We start from the raw sequence: 13,076 nt of genomic DNA on the forward strand, positions 1-13,076 counted from the left end.
GGTAGGCTCTGGAAAGATAACATTTTCTTGTAAATAAAATAATTATTATCACAATCCTTTAATTGATAACTGTATGCTAAGAGTTTATACAGTGCCCTGATATTCAATATCATTTTATGTTCACATGAATCCAATAAGAGAAGCATTGAGACCTTACTTAGATTTCTACCCTTTTTCCAATCTAGAAGCTGATTCACTGTGAGGCTAAGGGACTTGTCACAACCAGCTGCTGGTAAGCTACAGAGCTTGGACAATACAGTGCTATGTCCTTAGCCTCCTGACCCACTGGGCCTTCATGATACCATGATAGGAATCCAAATATGGCAAATAATAGTTAGTATATACTCCTTTATCCATGGACACAAAATCTTCACTTCCATTCTTCAGGTTTATTACTTTCCTCCTAGTCATGAGCATTCAAAATCTTCAATTTCATAAAATTACAATCATTAAAATGTCAGTTATCATATAATCTCTTTTCTGTTCCATTTTCCATATCCATAGGAAAAAAACTGCAGTCACAATCTGTTTCTTCTGAGACTGAGTTTACTTGGGGGATAATGTCTGGATTCCTAGGCCTTTAATTATATCTACAAAGATATCTGCAGAAGTCAATAAACTAAAAACCCATAATATAATGGAAAGAAAGAAAAGAAATTGGCATTTGTCAGGATTTTGTAGAATACTGGGTAACATTATGCTGAATAAAATAGATAGTAATCTGTCTAAGACAACTCAAAGAATTAAATCCGTGTCTTTGGAGGTAGCATGATTACATTACCTGATACGAGGTTCTTAAACCTGTTCTTAAACATACTACTTCTTAAAAATGAACAGATCTCTGTGTCAGGTCAAATCATAGGCAGACATTAAAGAACATTTTTTGCATATATTCCTCTTAATAAAAATTTATAACATCCAGTACAAAAGGAGAGTTCCCCTGGTTTCTCATTCCTCAACTCTTTTGAAAGTTGCCTGTTAGATTTCATATGAGTTTCCTGTCTTCTACTCTACTCTGGATGGAGCCCACAGAATTCAGTTTAATTTCCTATTGCTCATTCTGAAGTGACCTGGTGTTCCTTTAGTATTAATGTTTTTTTCTCTTGGGAACTTTCTATTTCACTGGAATCAGTTCTCTGGCTTCCCTTGAGAAAACTAAGGCCAAGTTCTTCCTTGCCCCACCCCTTTATCTATATCTTAATGGTTTTCTCTAGTACTTCTTCCAGGCATGTTTCCCTGTTTCTCTTAATGGACTTTTCCATCTCACAGCAGTTGAGGAATAACTTCTTATCCCTGTTATAACGCATTTTCATCATTTCCTTCCTCTGCCTCAGAGTAACATGGAGTAAGTTCTTGACAAATGAGTATCAAATTATTTATCCCAGTAATCATTTATTTATAATTATTTTTATTTTGTTTTTAATCAATTTATAAATACATTTTAAAGATTATTTTTACACTTCTCTTTTTAAAGGATTACAATGGCCACACTAAATGTTAAAGAGCTTAATAACTGTGTTCTAATGTAATATTTCAAATTTGCATTCCATCAAACATGCATTAGGTACCTACTGTTTACAAACCACAGAACCAGGCATTAAAAGAGATTAAAAAAAATCAGAAGGGCCAAGTCTCCAAGATGAATAAAGTCTAACTGGGAATTCAGGATGAATGAAAATCTAACAATCTACTTCAAATTATTATTGGTTATTAATCAGTTTCTTCATGAGAACTAAAGTAATTTAATTCATTCTTATAATCTCAGCAAATCTTTCTAGTAGAAAAATATAATAGCATTTTACTTGCAGCATTTTCTTCCTCTAGATCATCACTATTGCTTCTCCTTTGCTAAATAAATAAATAAATAAATAAATAAATAAATAATTTTTGGTAGGAAATTGGCATGTTTAAAATTAAATTATGCATGTGTAAACTTAGAGAAGAGAACATTCTTAAAATAATGCAAGGAATTTGTAAGCATACAGTGACGCAAAAATCAAAAGAAATTCTAGGAGCACATTTTTGAAATTTTTCTATTAATTTAACAACATGGAAAGCAGAATATCCATTTTGGAGTTTTATTATATGCGTATGGAAGACTGTTCTGTAATTTACAAATGAAAACCGTTGCCCACTGGATTTAGAATTTGTAGTCTCAGAATGGAGAATAAAACGTCTACCGTGTTGGTCAGTCCTTGGTGGAAAAGGACATTATGGGTAGAATCTCAAAAGCACCAGTAAGTGTATTTAAAATGGGTTAATACATTTAATTTGATTTTCCTATTCAGCTGCTGAGTTCAACAGTGTACACCCTTCTTCAATAATATGAAGGGGAAAAGATCCCCCAGCTGCTACTTTTATTTGAGGGGACACTGAGTTCTCCCAATTGTAGGTAAATTACTGGGGGAATTACCTTTGGAGCTTTGTGCACTATTTCCAGAATTAGAAAAGCGGGCTTAGAATGCAGAGTAAAGAAATCATCAGAGCATTAGCCGCTGTGTGTAGAATGTGAAAAAAAAACTGGCCAAGTTCACATTTTTGGCACTCAGAAAAGTGTGTACACCTTTGAATTGTGCCTTCATTTGATTTGTTATAATTAAGTACCATGGGAAACAATACAATTTGAGGGTTACTTCTGAGAAAACTGGGAGGCTTGGTGTTGACTTTTAAGGTCTGAGTTGGAACAGACAATTTTAATGATTAATTTTAATGATATCGCTAAATCAACAGAGGTAAAAATAGAATGATTCGATCAGAAGAGGGTTTGCAGCATTAAGCATGTATATGAAATAGCTTTTGTGACAGTCTGGGGATTTGATTTCCAGTATGAGCTACATAAATGGCTAAATATAATTTTCCTAAAATATTACTTCATTGGGCCAGTAGTAAGATATAATCTTGGCCTTTGTATTTTGGCTGGCTGACATTTTCTTCTTTCCCATGAAAAAAAAAAAAAAGTAGAACTGCCCTCACCGAGAATTGAACAGAACAGAGTATCGCGCTGCCCCTCTCTGTTTATTAAGATAAACTTCTGATAAGATGGCTAAGCAGGAAGTTGGAATAGTTCGGGGAAACTAAAGGCTACTTCTTGCTCTCACTATCTGGGATATATTATTTTACAGTTTGGAAGCCTATTTTGAAGGTTTCTTTTTGTTTTTGTTTTTTTTTTAAAGTACAAGATGTACTGAGGTTTGAGTGATACTTCAAGTTTCTTTTCAGTGGGTATTGAATAAGTGTGAAAAATGTCAGTATTTTTATTTGTATTAACACTCTGAGGTCAGAGCAAACATTTAGTAACGTGAGAGAAAGTATGCCACTTGGGTTCTGGAATGTTTGCAAAGGACATAGCAGAACGCACTTGGAAGTATAATTACCATCATTTCTATTGGTAAATCATCTTGGTAACATTGATTATTTCAGCCCAAATTAGTGAGATTAATTTAACTTGTTGATAACTCCAGACATTGGTTTTCTTATCATAATTTCAAGCCTTTCTTCTACTTAATGTCTGAATGAAGGCAATATTTCACCTGTGACCCAGGACAAGGTAGTAAGTATTATATTTCTGCTAAAGATCATGTGTAATTTTCCCTCCATTAAATAATAAAACAGAAAACAAATTCTCTTCGATAGCTCTTTTCTCAGCTAAAGCACATTGTTAAATTTAATTTAGTCTATGCTTATGGAGTGAACTTGTGCTAGATAAAGGGGAAATATTACCTATAACTTTGGAAAGTGCAGAAACCAAAATCTGAGCAAGCTTATTTTCCTTTGTTCTTTCCCACATAGAATTTTTCTATTAATAATATGTCTAAATTTAAAGTGGTTGTATGTTATCTGTCAGCTATTCTAAATCATATATATTATGCTTTTACTATATCCTCTGGATTTTTATATGTGTTAAAGAAGTTAACTCTTTGTATGGAAATTTGAATTTTTTCCTGGTATTCCAGACCTTCTATATGACTTGCCAATTGTCTGGTTTTAGTTAGAAGAGCCTCCTCAATGAAAACCAATGTACTAGTTTGTTATCTTTAGCACAGCCTGACTATAAGGTTCAAGTACCAGGAATCTAACAAAGTGGACTAATGAGGTCTCCAGGACAGTTTTGATACGGAAAAAAGAAAAAAGAAAAAAAAGATTAGATGTAGGGTTAGCATAGACTCTTTAAGTCAATATAGGAAATGAATTTAGAACCGTTTTGGTTTGCCCATAACCAATTACAAGCAACTGATGTTAACACATCTGACCTAGTGGGATTTTCATCTAGAAACTGGCAACGTTTACCAATTTCACAGCTACAATTCTCTAACCTAATATCTCTCAGGCCAACCAAAATAAAACAATACCATAATTTTATAAAGACCAAAGTAGCTTAATTTGAAGCAGCATGAAAGAAAAAAACGGATAGTACTGTAAGATGAGAAATGACCAGCATTAGCTCTGGAATTTAAGGCATTTTCAACAAAAACTCATTATGAAACGTCTAAAACTGATTTTAAAAATTCCTCTGAAGGTGATCAAATTATTTAACAATCGGAGTGCAAGTGTTTTAAAGTATCTTTTTTCCTTACCAGTGTTCTCCCATGAGGAGCTGCTATTCTCTTTCATTTCTCAATGATTTTATTTATTTCATTTATTTCACCTATTTCATTTCATGGAGAATATTTTTAAAATATATTATCTTAAGAGGATCAGAGTCAGTAGCTGGGTGGATAATAACACTGTTGATCGAAGTGCGGAACCTGGAAAGACAAGTACTCAAAAGCCATTTAAATGTGTGCATTCTGGTATGTTTTATTAAAACAATTTTGAAGCTATGGGGTGTGCGTGTGTGTGTGTATGTGATATTTACAGAATCAATTTTCCTACATAGGGTTGCATATTTACTCATAGATGTATAGATCACATGTGTATAAAGTAAACTTTCAATTATCCAAGAACAAGTTAACTTTTTTGGGGAGTAGAGGTTGGTGTGTTACAGATTAACCATAGTTAAAAGCAATCATAGACCACTGTTACCATTAAATGACTCTTAATCAGCTACATATTAGGAGTTGTTTATTATTTAGAACTTCACAATAGGTAATAAACACCACAGCATCCTTTCTCCTACCACGTGGGAGATATGTCATATACTGGATTCATGCTATCTTCCTCCACTCTATGCCCATCCTTATCACTTTGCAATGGCCCTTAGAAAAGGCTAGAAGGTCTGATAGCTTGCGATAGGACCGGAGGACGTAGGTGAGGAAGGGAAGGCACAGAGAATAAAAGATACATTTCCATTTCAATTCAACCCCTAAATTTGAGACCAACAAAGAAAAAAGTGAAATTTTCTAGGAAACAAAAATAAATAACAGATTATAAAAATAGACCTTGCTATTTCTGCTATTTCAGTTTACATAATTTATGTCCATTGATGAACGTAGTTTATTTACATAGTTTGTATGCTTAGTGTATGCAAACGTTTGAACTCTTGTTTTCACTCTTTTGGTTGTAAAATAGTAAACCTGTTGTTAAATGTCAGATGCACTTTAACCAGTACATTTGCATCACATAACTATTCTACAATGTTTTGGCTTTTTTTTTACATTGATTACCTTTGTTTTCACATTGAATTGACATGTGTGACTGCCATGCACACCCTCTCCATTACCGTACTGATTATAGTCAGATAAATAGGTACTAATGCATGGATGCATTTATGGACACCCCTTTACCTGGGAAGGGGTTTGAAGATCATTGTGAAATATTTAGTTCTGAAAAAACTCCTTTTGAGCACACATTTGGAGTGATGTTGAGAGGGTGGTAAAAATTTAGGCAGTGCAGATAATGTGTACAGTAACATTCAATAGCATCTTTGAGAAAGCCCCAAGAGATCCTGAAAATCAGAATGCAGTCTGCCCTCCCGTCACACTGTTGTCAGTATTATTCCAGTGTACATTAGCCTGTTGTTTTCTATGGCTGCCACACAGTAAATAAAAAAATCACTAGCATTTTTTAAAGAAAAATTTTAAGTTTTCTTCAAGGATAAGTTCTTTCAGCAGTCACTGCTGCAAGCATTATCTGTGAGAAAGCTGTGATAATGATGGAAAGCTATTAAGATGAACTAGCGGCAAAGACCATTGCAGGGGGTGGGGAGGAGAAGAGATAAACTGGGAGTTCGAGATTTGCAGATGCTAACTGCTGTATATACAATAGATAAACAACAAGTTTATACTGTATAGCGCAAGGAACTATATTCAATATCTTGTAGTAACCCATGATGAAAAAGAATATGAAAACAAACATATATGTATATATATGACTGAACTATTATGCTGTACACCAGAAATTGACACAACATTGTAAACTGACTATACTTCAGTTTAAAAAAAGAGGATATTATTTTTTAAAAAAGGAAAAAGGGAACCTCTCCATGCAGGGGGGAGATGGGATCCTTCAATGAGAGTGGAATTCACGATACACATAGTATGGCCCAGCTGTTTGGGAACATTAAAAATCCCTTCACTTAAGCTGTTGAAAGCTGCAAAAAAGACCAAATGTTTTCCATCTCAAAACACATTTTACTTAGCCGTGTTTTGAAAGCTGTTATCTAAACATTGAGAAAAAAAAAAAGCCCAGCATATTTTAACATGATTTCTTCCTCGGGTGCAAATCAGCAGTTATAATTTAATTGAGGAAAGAGAGTGAAAAAGGTAGAAGGAAAAGGCACATTTTATTCTCCTACCTTCTTGTTTATCTTTCCTTAAAGTACTTGAAGGACATAAAACTGGGAAATAAAAAAGTCACCAGCATACAGTTTTGTTAACTTATCTTGTGAACATTAAACATTATGCCTCAAATTTCGTATGGTACATAAAGTGTTTCGCCTTGCAAGATCGTGTATACAGCACTTCAAAAAAGCCAGGACAGCTCACTAAATGTAATGGATGTGTAATGGCAGATCTTTAGATCTCTTGTATTTGGCATGACAACTCCGGGTTCTTTAGGTGCTTTAAACCTGATATCTAAAACCATGTATTTTTTTCCCCAGTGATGAAAAACATAGACTAATTACAAACTTCTCTCATGCTGTAGAGATGGCTTGACCATCCGGTGCCATTGCAACATTTTGATTTCACTATGTCTCCTTTGGTTGCTGAAATTAATCAGTTTCACAACTTCATGTTCTTAATATATTTTCTTGCTAATTTTAGAATGAATACTAGAATGAATACTTGCTGAGCAGAGTCACAGTGGAAATATGTTGTCTGATGGTGCAATAAACAATTTATTTCTATTAACTAACAGTTTTAAGAGATGAAGTCTTAGAAGCTGTCCTATGACCTGCATCCAGATGTAGCTTCAACAAAATCTTCAAGAATACTCATTAGGCAGTTTTAAAAGATACCTTGAAAAAAAGGAACCAATTCCCACTTTAAGACTTACTTCGATAAACCAATTTATTTCCTGTAAAAAATTATGTTGGCTATTATGTTGACAAAACTTGTGTCAGGAAACTTTACTAAGAACGTGGCTTAGACAAGGAATAAATATGACATGGGGTCAGTGCCTTGCACCCGAGATGCAGACCACAAATGGTTTTTGATGATAAAACACAAGGAAGTTTCAAAGAGTGTAAATAATCAGATAAGGAAGCAGAGAGTAAGGACAGACATGCTCAATTTTGGAGGAAACCACCACTAAGAACCCCAGGTGACCTTCTTTGGGCTATGAGACGTAATTATGGTTTAATGACATAATGTTAAAAATTAAATCTCATTGTTTTTACTATCATCCCTATTATGACAGATTTATAGTTGTGGACAAAAACATAAGAAATTGCTTTGTATTCTTTTATTTCTAACCTTTATGTTTTTACACAAATCTAAGGGAAGAATGTAAAATGAGAATAAAAGATACATGTTCTAGGGTCACTCTTAAGAACCTTAAGTAGATTAGAATTTTGCTTCTAAGAAGTGCCCCTCTTCTCTGCTTCAAGTACTGAATTCCTTTTTCACATGTGTTTTCCCAAGTGACTACGATGAAAATACATTAATCAATGAGAGGGTAATTGAAAAAAATGGGTTGATGCCACAAACTGAATATCTATACACATTTGTTCTTACTCTGATTATGACTGAGGCTTCGGAAAATCATGTTGTGTCCCTGGCCTCTGTTTTCACATCCACAAAATGACTGTTAATTACAAATATGCAGTATAGATGCATCTGCGTTCTAGGAGTTTACATTGGTCTTGACAATACCCCTACTGCTTACTTCCTTTACTTATCTGATCTTTATAGTGAAACTGACATTAGTCTTCCTTACGGTCCCTGTCAGTCAGTGGTTGGCTCAGAGCGACCCTCATTGTCAACTCCCAGTGTCAGACGGATGGCATCTTTGGCAATTTACCAGGCCAATCTTTCAGGTCTTTATGGCTGAAGTAGTGCAGCCTCAGGAAACAATCATAGCAGAATATACAGTCAGATTAATCAGGATTTGAATCCCATCTTTAATACTTACCAGTTGTGTGACTTTGGGCAAGTTATTTACTGAGTACAGTTTTGTCATCTGTAAAACAAGGATAACAAACATTTACAAGCTGTTAATGAGTTATTAGAGGAAGTGACGCATAGTAAGTCCCTGACATAGAGTAGGTGCTTATATTTTACCATCCTATCATCATCTCTTGCTTCTGTTACTTCGATAGCTTGCTAAGTGGTCACTGGTGTCCACTTGCTCCACCCCAATATATTTGCCACATTGCTGCCATTGTGGTTCTTTAACGTGAGAATTTGGCAAGGACCATGTCTGGTTTTTCTTCAGAATGAATGAATAAAAGGGTGAAATTAACAAGAATGACTAATGTTAGAAATAATCCATTTAAAATACACTTGATTAAAAAAAAAAGCTAATGGATATCTTTTGTCTACATTTCCAATCAAAACCAAATAATTTATTAAAAAAGTTATTGCAACACAGAAAACTGCAATGGGTGTATGTATTTAGGCATTATGCTATGATTTAAAGGTGTTCTGCAGTTTTGTTGTTGTTTTTATTGTTACTGTTATTGAAAGTGAGTTGACTATGTCTTTGGTTGTTAAACAAAATAGGAAGACCCATTATCTGAAACAAAATGTTTTCTAGTTTATCTACAAAGCATTGTCTGGGTATGTACCTTCAGTATGTATTCAGTTATTCTTAATTTAAGAAAAGAATTATGCCAGAAATTTCATGAGCTAACTTACTGCTTTTATATTTTACCAGAACAATTATTTTTCATTGTCTTTCATTTGTGCTGGCAGATTCACCCAGCATAGAGTACAAATCCATCTGCTATATTAGAATATATCAGGAAAATTGATCTCTTTGTTTAGAACACACACATGAATATACATATATACCTAAGCTACTACAGTCTATATTTTAAAAACTTTGGGGGATGTTATAGGGAATATAAGGAACAATAGGATGCTGAGTTTTATCAAAGAAATTGAAAAAACATTGGAAATACACTTAGCCTAACTCTAGCACATGGAAAGCTCCCAAGGAATACTCCTTTCCACTCCTAACCAGGCTTTGAGTGAGCAAAAGCCCCACCTCTTCCATAAAGCTTTCCCCACCACACAAACCTTTACGCATCTCTTTCCTGCCGGAATCTCTGTAGCACTTATCATTCAAGCCACATAATTTAGTACTTAATGACTTACAGTCTTGTACTGTTTGCTATTCTTTCAAGTAGCTTAGTCTTGTCTCTCTAAATAAATTGCCTGGGACTTTACAGCAGGGACAATGGTTCACACTAATATTTTATTCCCTCTGGCAGCATATTTAGTTGGTCATTTGCAACCTGTGAATCAAGAGTCAAGGAAATGAAGAGAGTGATGTGAGACTGGGCTAATATCCCAGAGTTACTCTGAAACCCAAGAGTCCATGTAAAATTATGTGTACATGTATGTAAACATGGCTGTATGTACAAATAAGGAGATTAGAAAAAGAATTTCAAATTAGATGTAGACTTCCTAACTTGTAGCATGTTTGTGATATATTGTCACATGCAAAAAAGGGAAGTTATAGAATAATATATAAATGTAACTATTTTGGTGAAAAAAGTATATATATTTCTTTATTTTGTGTGAGCAAAGAATACGACAAGAAAAAAACACGAGACTGAGTATCAATTACCTCAGAATGATGAAACATGTTTACGTTGTGTTGTATAGTTCATAAAACAAGCATGCATTGCTTTTATAATTTGACTTCAAAAAAATGTTCAAAAATGAAAACTTCAAAGTGAAGTGGAGTGATAAATGAAATTACCAGGTTCTCTAAGGGAAAAAATTAAAATTTAATTTAAATCTAGTTTCTTTGCCTGGATAGATGGAGAAGCACTGGTATAGGAGAAAAAAGAGTTAGCTAAGAAGTTCTGTCTTCCAGGCACTGGTCTACCAGGGTGTCTACCAGCACCTACCAGCACTAGGACCTTGGGCAAGTTCTCTAACATCTGCCACTCTTTTCTCATTTTTATTGTGATAATTTTACTTGTCATGCCTATCATACCCTCTCATGGATTTGCATCATTCATTAATTAACTAGTTTAAATGAAAGCCCCTTGCAAAGGGTAATGTGTTATCCCTACTCTACTCTCCATCACATCTGATGTGGTTTGGCTATTAGTTATGAAAACCTGGCAATCTCTCTGGGAGCCTGTAGAAATAAGCCAACAGCTACTTTATCAGAAGTGGTTGCTGCTCCCAGGAGAGCTCCTGCAACCACAGAAAAAGGGGCAAGATCCTAGTCTATGGAAGTGATGGGAAGGGAGAGAAACATTGGTTGCTAATATTATTACCACATTTAGCACTGATATTGTATTGCCTTTCTTCTAGGTTTGGGCTAACGTTGGGGAAACTCTAGATAAACAGTTTATCAGAGCACTTTTATGTTCAAAGATCAATATCTTAGTCATTTTATACACAATAACAAAAAATCAGCAGACTTTGCAAAGCAACTTAACCTTAATCTGGTACATACTCTCAAACCAATTGAAAACTCATGATCTACTAAGTGATGGCTCTGGAAATGAGAAACAAGTCTTTTTGAAATCTTGTCATAATGTCACCACTCCATACCTTATGATCAGTGTTTTTTTTTCTATTTTCAATCCCAGATAGCCTAAATTCCAACAGGCTTTTTGGAAAGTTTTCCATAATTTGGCCATATCAAGTCTTACTCATGAATGCTTCTCAACTTTATGGCTCTTGGGATATCCTAATGAGTTTCTTGAGCAACAGTTCATGAGAGGAACCAAAGGCAAGTATTTGTTCCATGGGGATATGAAACCACCTCTTTCTGGCTGCAGCAAGGAAATGGCAAGATGAGGCCAAGTGCAGACTGGGGTTCAGGGGTGGTGCTCCTTCATGGCCCTGGATTCTCTGATAATCAAAGGAAGCCAGGTAACTGAATTGTCCATATCCACCAAAGATCTTTGCCTGGCATTTCTGTTATCTATTGCTACATTAAAAAATTACCTCCAAACTGAAAACAATAATAAACATTTATTGTCCTCAGATTCTATGGCTTAGAATTCAGAAGCTGCTTAGCTGGCTGAATGGTTCTGGCCCAAGGTCTCATCAGGTTGCAGTTAAGACAGCAGCTACAGTCACCTGAAGTTCTGCCTGGTGCTGGAAGATTCGATTCCAGTCACACCCATTCGCATTTCCGGCCCCAGCCAACAGAACAAATTTACACACCCAAAACTGAACAACCTCTACTGAGATCCTCTAGATTCACACCAACATCTTACTCTGCACATGTCCTTTTTCCTTTTTCTTGAATGTTTCACCTCCCATTGTCTTCACATTTTGAAGAATTATATCTCTTCATAGCCTATTGACTAAAATGTACTCCACACTTAATTTCTGTTCAATTTTTTTTTAAAAAACTGTATCACTTCCAAGAGAATCATGAAGATTCCTACTTCGCTTCATGTGCCTTCTTTTGCCTATCTCCAACAATTCCTTTGTTATGAAATATTTCTCCCCATCTCCACCCCCCACCCCCAAAACTGGGATTCCTACATTAGTTGTTAGATGCCATAATGAATTTGCATTCCCATCATTTATTTTGGTTATTTTTCTCTGGTTCTCTATGTTTCCATTTCTGTTTCTCAAAAACAAAATGCTGCCTGAGTGATGGCAGGTACATCAGGAGCAAAACAAATATTTGTTTCTCTTCTGATGTAAAGACATCAATGAAGAAAACAAACCAGAGAGGGTATTTATATAGGAGGTAATAACTGTTTTATAGAATTAGAACTCTCTTTAATAATAACTAATGTTTATTAGGTACTTATGGGCTGGGCACTGAGCTAAGTGCTGTGCATGGATTGTTGTATTTAATCATCTCAATAGCCCTGTGAGATACTATCATTATCCTCATTTACAGATAAGGAATCTGAGATGATAAGTAACGTGACATGTCACCTAGCACATAGTGAAGAAGCTGCGATTTAAGTCCAGGCTGTCCTACTGTAGTGTCTGTGCTTTTAATCACTATACTGTTTTCCCTCCTTGTGAGTGTCTACTACATACAAGGCATTATACTAAGTTCTATACATATATACATATATACACACACACATACATATATACACTAAGTTCTATACATATATATATATATATAAAATCTCCATTGTTTAATCCTAATAACCTCCTATGATATAGTTGCCATTACCACAATTTAAAAAATATTGAAAGAGAAATTCAAGAAGCTTAAGCAACTCTCTCATCATTTAACTAGAAGCAGACTCTACCCAGGGCCCCAACATCAGAGGGCTATGACATAGCAGGCAATCGGAGATGAGACTGCTCTTGGGCCCAGGGGATTTTATGATTTGCACAGAGGAAACCTGTGGTCTCCTGAGCCCTGGGAAAAAGATCTGACTTCATTATGGCAGCTATTCAGCCCATCGCCTTCCCTGCTAAAGTCCACAAGAGGCGGGGTGTTTGTCAAAACAGACTGTGGCATTGCCACCAAATCCGAGGTGTGAATGATTTGACAGCTGAGTCATGAGAGTCATCAGCCACTGG

At 35.2% G+C, this 13,076-nt stretch overlaps 1 protein-coding gene and 1 long non-coding RNA gene across 8 annotated transcripts in view; one reads left to right on the forward strand and one right to left on the reverse strand.

Moving 5' to 3' along the window:
- Nucleotides 1–13,076, forward strand: part of MECOM (MDS1 and EVI1 complex locus) — a 528,132-nt gene that overhangs the window by 441,514 nt on the left and 73,542 nt on the right. The window lies entirely within an intron of this gene.
- LOC123616017 (uncharacterized) overlaps nt 1–13,076 on the reverse strand; it is a 29,836-nt gene that overhangs the window by 5,462 nt on the left and 11,298 nt on the right. The window contains exon 2 of the long non-coding RNA XR_006723881.2: nt 8,512–8,559. This is a non-coding gene — a long non-coding RNA (uncharacterized LOC123616017). The remainder of the gene's footprint in view (nt 1–8,511; nt 8,560–13,076) is intronic.

This window comes from Camelus bactrianus, chromosome 1 (genome assembly GCF_048773025.1).
Source record: "Camelus bactrianus isolate YW-2024 breed Bactrian camel chromosome 1, ASM4877302v1, whole genome shotgun sequence".
NCBI lineage: Eukaryota > Metazoa > Chordata > Mammalia > Artiodactyla > Camelidae > Camelus > Camelus bactrianus.